Source organism: Rana temporaria, chromosome 12 (assembly GCF_905171775.1).
Source record: "Rana temporaria chromosome 12, aRanTem1.1, whole genome shotgun sequence".
In the NCBI taxonomy this organism is placed as follows: Eukaryota; Metazoa; Chordata; class Amphibia; order Anura; family Ranidae; genus Rana; species Rana temporaria.
Genome location: NC_053500.1, coordinates 140,683,860 through 140,689,854, shown reverse-complemented (window position 1 = coordinate 140,689,854; position 5,995 = coordinate 140,683,860).

Sequence of the window (5,995 nt, the reverse complement as noted above, 5' to 3'; positions counted from 1 at the left end):
TTCTCAGTTTGTGGCTCCTCCTCCTTCCTTTGTATACAAATGCAGTGAAGTCCTAGGATCGAGTTTTGTGAAATCGCCCGCAGTTCTTTGCTCCTAGATTTACTCAGAAAGGTGAGTCCTGGGGTGGGTAAGGTGGCCCAAGGGTCACAAATGGCCCTTTGGTATATGATGTGTGGCCCTCAGCAGTCTGTACCAGGAACATTGATTGGGGGAATAGCATTGTTCTCTTACCTTGTGTAACATCTTCATGGTTTGGTGTTCTCTTCCCAGCCAACAATGTATCCCGTCCACACACTGACCCTCGTTTCCTAGGTCTGCAGGTCCTTTCTAGCATTACATATATTCAACATTATGTGCGGCCCTTTGGTGATGTCAGGGACCTGCAGTGGAGGCCCCCTATAGTTTATAACTTGACAAACGCTGTCTTTAACCAGTTCCCGCCCGGCCAATAACAGATTGAAGTCCGGGAAGTGGTTTTGAAATCCTGACTGGATGTCCATGGACGTCCTGCGGGATTTCATGCCGTGGGGGGCGCGCAGCGATCGGTGATGTGGGGTGTCAGTCTGACACCCTGCATCTCCGATCTCGGTAAAGAGCCTCCGGCGGAGACTCTTTACCACGTGATCAGCCGTGTCCAATCACGGCTAATCACGATGTAAACAGGAAGAGCCGTTGATGGCTCTTCCTCACTCGCGTCTGACAGACGGGGGGATTTGCGCTGATTGTTTATCAGCGCAGCCCCCCCTCGGATCGCCACACTGGACCACCAGGGAAGGGCAAATAAATAAAAAAAAAAAGCTTGAAAAAAAAAAAAAAAGCATTTAAAAAAAAAGATGCCAGTCAGTGCCCACAAATGGGCACTGACTGGCAACATGGGTAAATCAGTGCTGCCCCACAGTGTCCATCCATGCCCAGTGCCCACCTATCAGTGCCCATCTGTGCCACCCATAAGTATCCATCAGTGCCACCCATCAGTGCCGCCTATGTGTGCCCATCAGTGCCGCCTATGTGTGCCCATCAGTGCCGCCTATGTGTGCCCATCAGTGCCGCCTATGTGTGCCCATCAGTGCCGCCTATGTGTGCCCATCAGTGCCGCCTACCAGCGCCGCCAATCAGTGCCATCTCATCGGTGCCCATCAGTGCCGCCATATCAGTGCCCGTAATTGAAAGAGAAAAACTTATTTACAAAAAAATTAACAGAAAAAAATAAAAACCATTTTTTTTTTCAAAATTTTCAGTCTTTTTTTAGTTGTTGCGCAAAAAAAAAAAAATCGCAGAGGTGATCAAATACCAACAAAAGAAAGCTCTATTTGTGGGGGAAAAAGGACGCCAATTTTGTTTGGGTACAGTGTAGCGTGACCGCGCAATTGCCATTCAAAGTGCGACAGCGCTGAAAGCTGAAAATTGGCTTGGGCGGGAAGGTGCGTAAGTGCCTGGTATGGAAGGGGTTAAAGAGGAAGTAAACCCTCAGGGACAACTTGCACCTATAGGTAAGCCGAGATTAAGGCTTACCTGTAGGTGCTTGCAATATTTGCAATGTCCCTGAGCGACACCTTTTAAACGGCGCATGCGCCATCTTGAAAGGGCACGCTGTGACATTTCAAGCCGGGGCCATGCCGTTAAAGGCGGCTCCCGCCAGTCACAGAGCCGGAGTTCGCATCCCCCCCCGGAAGAAGAGGGGTGAATATGGACGCTCGCTGCCAGCGTGGAAGACTGTGACATTGCGGGCTTCTCCTGCGGGGAAGTGTCACATAATGGGCTAGTATGCGATGCATACTAGCCCATTATGCTTTACCTTTGCAGGGAAACAACGAGGAAGTAAAACCCATCAGGGTTTACTTCCTCTTTAAAGGATCAGTCCACCCGCATTGTGTTCTAGCAGGATTCTGCGCTGAGCCACCTGCTTCCTTATTTCTGTCTGGATTTCTCTCTTCATACCTTTTAAGGGTGTTCCCACTATATAAGAAGTACAGCAGGGGGAGTGAGACACACCCACCCTCCTTGCTGCTGCAGCAGTCCTGGATAAGTCGATTGCAGTCAAAGCGGCACTCTTGTTTGGTGTCGGTGACGGAGTCCTAAAGCCAGGTGATCAGCATCCCCCTGCGTATCTCTAAATACACACGTCCTTTATCCCTCCAACATCCACCAAGTCCTTAAATCTCAGTTTTGGGGGGACTCTAACCCTAGAACATGGTTTTCCCATAAGGCCTCATTTTGGCCATTACTGATTAGCATGCAATATTATTGCACAATGGCATATTTCGTTAAGACACCCCATGGGCTGCCAACACACAGCAACAGGAGGAAAACCAGCCATTCGCACGGTATGTACTTTGTGATGCGCCGCAGCGCCGGTGTCCCAAGGTGCCAACCATACTTGTGCGCTGGGGGGCTTCGTTCTAATTAAATGGCAATGCTTAGGTGTGAAATCAGCCTAATGGTCCCGAAGCCCCACCCTTGGCGCAGGAAACCTCACATCTGCCATATTGGTCACTGATGGAACTGCACTACCTGTCCTCGGTACTTTGCCGATGAGCCATGAGAAATGCTGGTAAACGGAGTCTAATAGGTTGGTGTACCTCCATTTTTGAGCTGTTCCACCGCTAACCCAAATAACCCCTCGAAGGAGAAGATGTGGTGGTCCTGGCCTGAGATACACTGCTATGCAGAGCACACAATCCAACATAAGGTGATCACAGCTTCCATCTGCATGTAGCTGAGGACAAAATCACTTTAATTGCAGCTCCACCGACTGAACATTCACCCTCCTTTCAGGCCATTGGGAGAGGGGAAAAAAAAAAACAAAGGGCCAGATTCATGTAGCACTTACGCCGGCGTAGCTCGAGATGCGCGGCGTGGGCCAGATTCACAAAGAGATACGCCGTCGTATCTCTGAGATCCGACGGTCGGATCTATGCGACTGATTCATAAGAATCAGTTCCGCATAGATCCGACTGGTGTAAGTGACTTACACCGTCGGATCTTAGGCTGCAACATCCCGCAGGCCGCTAGGTGTCGCTTCGGCGAGGAATATGCAAATTCCGATTTCCGCCGATTCAGAAACGAACGCCCGCCCGCCCGCCCGTCGCTTTTTTTTTTTTACGTCGTTTGCGTTCGGCTTTTTCCGGCGGATAGTTACCCCTGCTATATGAGGGGTAGCTAATGTTAAGTATGGCCGTCGTTCCCGCGCCGAGTTTTAAATTTTTATGTCGTTTACGTAAGTTGGTCGGGAATACGGATGGCCGGAATTTACGTTGCCGCCGAAAACAATCATGTCCTAGCGACGTCATTTGGAGCATGCGCACTGGGAAATATCGCCGGCAGCGCATGCGCAGTTAAATCGGCGCGGGAACGCGCCTGATTTAAATTGTACACTCCCCCTAGCCACGGAATTTGAATTCCGCCGGGGGAGTTATGATCCGCCGGCGCAAGTTTGGAGGTAAGTGCTTTGTGAATACTGCACTAGCCTCGCAAAAGTGCGCCGGCGGATCGTAAATCACATAGATTATCGGATCTTTAGATCCGCGTAATCTATGTGAATCTAGCCCAAAGCTAGAGATGCAAAACATATATATATATATATATATATATGACAGAGCTAAACCAAGTGCAAGGTATCGGCACTGTCCAATGAGAATAGCGGGAGTGAGTCACATGTTCCTCCGTACTTGGAAGTTGAAGGTAATGTCTTCTCTCCCATCAGATGAAAATAAAATTGGCGAGAAGAAGAGCGGTGTTTGTTCTGCTGGGGAGGGACTAGAAAAGTGGCTGCTGCTGCGTTGCCTATAAAGCCAGGGTCCAGGGATGGACTGGCCATTGGGACTACAGGGAGTTTCCCGGTGGGCCGATGGTTCAGTGGGCCGGCTTCAGTGACAGCGGACCGCCGCCTCCTCTGTCTCTCCCTTCCCGCAGCGCTCACCTGGAGGGAACAGGGAAGCAGGGGGAGGACCGCAGCGCTTTACAACATGAGGGCAGATAGTACAGTTACAATACAAGAGGAATCAGAAAGCCCTGCTCCCGAGAGCTTACAGTTTTACTAAATCAACCCCTGTATTACTATAGTAACCTTGTACTACTCTGGGGGATCGGGATTTACCCCCCCCCCCATGATTGCTTATACCAGGGATATGCAATTAACGGACCTCCAGCTGTCGCAAAACTACAAGTCCCATCATGCCTCTGCCTCTGGGAGTCATGCTTGTGGCTGTCAGAGTCTTGCTATGCCTCATGGGACTTGTAGTTCTGCAAAAGCTGGAGGTCCGCTAATTGCCTTATACCAATGAATTTCACGGTTATACGCAACTTTTTTTACTGAATGAAATTGATTCAGTGTGCATTGTGATTAGCTGCGATTGGCCACAGCTAATCACATGGTACAGATGAGCTGCGATTGTCCCTGTCTGTACCATGTGATCATTGTGACCAATCACAGCTAGCAACATAATTGTATACAATGGATGGCATGAACCAAAGCCATGCCTTGTTTACCACTCACATGATCTGCTGTGATTGGTCGCATCGATCACATGGTACAGACAGTGCCAATCACAGCTAGCAACATAATTGTATACAATTGATGGCATGAATCAAAGCCCTTCCTTGTTTACAACTCATGTGATCTGCTGTGATTGGCCCTGTCTGTACCATGTGATCGCTGCGACCAATCACAGCAGATCACATGAGTTGTAAACAAGGAATGGCTTTGATTCATGCCATCAATTGTATACAACTATGTTGCTAGCTGTGATTGGCCCGGTCTGTACCATGTGATCGCTGCGACCAATCACAGCTAGCAACATAATTGTATACAATTGATGGCATGAATCAAAGCCATTCCTTGTTTACAACTCATGTGATCTGCTGTGACTGGTTGCAGTGATCACATGGTACAGACAGGGCCAATCACAGCTAGCAACATAATTATATACAATGGATGGTATAAATCAAAGCCATTCCTCGTTTACAACTCATGTGATCTGCTTGGTCACAGCGATCAAGTGACTTGTCGGTATTGTTCCCCTATCCAGATGGTTCCTATAAGGACTGCGCAGGCGCAATCCTTGCAGACGGAAATCTCAGAACCTCGCCCGGCATCCAGGCTCATTCCTTAACATCCCTGTGGATTGGAGGATGTTAAAAAAAAGAGCCAGGAGGCCGAGCGAGCCGTCCGAGCGAAGCGAGGACGTGAGGCCGACTGGCCACTTTCCTCAAGTTCCATGTCGCCCTGGATGCCGGCCGAGGTTTGGAGATTTCCGTCGGCAAGGATTGCGCCTGCGCAGTCCTTACAGGAACCATCCTGATAGCCGGAACCATATTGGCAGATCACCGGTACACTAATCCGTCATTAGCTGTGCCCCACGCAAGGCACCTTTCCGGGAGGACGTCATAGGACGACGTCTACCTGGAAAGATGAACGTCCCTCCCCCAACCGTCATTTGACTATAGGCCTGGCAGGAAGCGGTTAAGCCTTAAAAATCTGCTGTAGCAAAGGAAGGGGGTAAAGTGCAGCCAAAAAACAAAAGTGAGAGATTTGAGAAGTTTATTATGGAAACCAATCAAGAGCAAACTTTCACCTGTGTCCAGAAGCAACTTAAACCGGTCATAAAATCCACACACAACACCACCCTGCAATTCCTTTTTTTCTCAAACATAATTTCATTACATGATGTACTCCCTTTTACGACCCCAAGCACAAGGTCCGGTAGAGATGGAAGCGTTACGCTAGTTTGCGTCAATCATCCCTCCATCCTGCTTGCTGTGGAGGGACGATATTTATATATCTCTAGTTGCTGGGGGTCATAGGAGCCTATAGTAGCATTGACTACGTGTCCATAGCATGTGGAGTCATAGAAGGACGCCTGTTGGGTTGTTTGCCGGTGTCAAGACCAACGTTCAGCTAAACCAACTTCTATAAAAAGCTGATGCAAAAAAAAAAGCCGTCTAAAGCATTTTATTTTACGCGTTCTGTACAATCCTTCATCTGTATGAAAACAAA